Source organism: Rhagoletis pomonella, unplaced genomic scaffold, assembly GCF_013731165.1.
Source record: "Rhagoletis pomonella isolate Grant_MI unplaced genomic scaffold, Rhpom_1.0 Rhpom_scaffold_00001, whole genome shotgun sequence".
Classification (NCBI taxonomy): domain Eukaryota; kingdom Metazoa; phylum Arthropoda; class Insecta; order Diptera; family Tephritidae; genus Rhagoletis; species Rhagoletis pomonella.
Genome location: NW_023458555.1, coordinates 47605953 through 47607011, shown reverse-complemented (window position 1 = coordinate 47607011; position 1059 = coordinate 47605953). Strand labels below are relative to the sequence as shown.

General features: G+C 39.5%; 1 protein-coding gene and 1 long non-coding RNA gene across 2 annotated transcripts in view; one reads left to right on the top strand and one right to left on the bottom strand.

Moving 5' to 3' along the window:
* Window positions 1-1059, top strand: part of LOC118745224 (beta-galactosidase) — a 347980-nt gene that overhangs the window by 156161 nt on the left and 190760 nt on the right. The window lies entirely within an intron of this gene.
* LOC118745283 overlaps window positions 1-1059 on the bottom strand; it is an 11920-nt gene that overhangs the window by 3041 nt on the left and 7820 nt on the right. The gene's annotated exons all lie outside the window — the stretch shown is intronic.

The following is a 1059-nucleotide window of genomic DNA, read 5'->3' as shown; positions in this document are numbered from 1 at the left end:
CCGATGGTCACTAAAAGTCATTTATTGAACAATAAAAAATACTGGAACAAATACTGTGCTATTGAAAAAAAAAAAAGTTTTGCCAAAATCAGTTTTTGCTGTTAAATAAATAACTATAAGTGACCTTAGGGTTAAGGTTCAGGGATGGTATTTTAAGCGATTGTAGTCGAAAGTTCAAGCCTTAATTTCAGCCCAAGTGGAAGGCTCTATCTCCTTTTGTTTAATTTCGGTGGGTACTCAAACTTCGCACAAAATCAGGTTTTTCTGTTCAAAAAATGACTATAAGTGACCATCAGGTCAAGGTGTAGGGATGGTATTTTCAGGGACAGTAGTCGAGACTTCTAGCTTCAATTTAAGCCTAATACCGCCCGTTGATTATAGATTCCGGCTCCTAGGTGAACAAATAAAAGCTGCCAAATTTCCGTGCTATGATAACTGTGACGTGGCGCTTTATTTCCTGTTTTATAAAATGTACATATACATGGTAGATTAGAAGAAATACACATATATTAAGAACTTTTGTGCGATTTCACTCCTATTTGCCAGAATCTCAAATGACCTTTTCATTCTCCTCGTTCAAATTATTTAGTAATGACAAGGAGGTTCACAATAAAGAAAAATCGATAAATCTACATAGGGGGCTCACAATAAATCAAAATCTATAAATTTACATTGCTTAGGCTATGTCTACACTGCGCCAACATCCCCGCCTTCGTGACTCTGATCAGATTCACCAACATCAAGTTTGCAGGCAGGTCGCTTATAGATGCCCGCCTTCGTTTGAATAAGCGCGGTTCTCATTTGGTTGTCTTTACCTGGGAAGACCTTCACTACTCGTTCCATGGGCCAACTCGACTGGTGCATACCACGATTGCATACTAATACCACATCTCTTACTGCTAGTGGTTTTACCGGTAGACACCATTTCGTTCGCCGTGTCAGACCAGGAAGATATTCATCGATCCATTTTTTCCAGAACCGATACTGCATTTGCCGCACTTTACGCCAAAGTTGACTCGGAACTTCTCCTCTTGAGGGTGTGGTGTTTGTTCACAATTC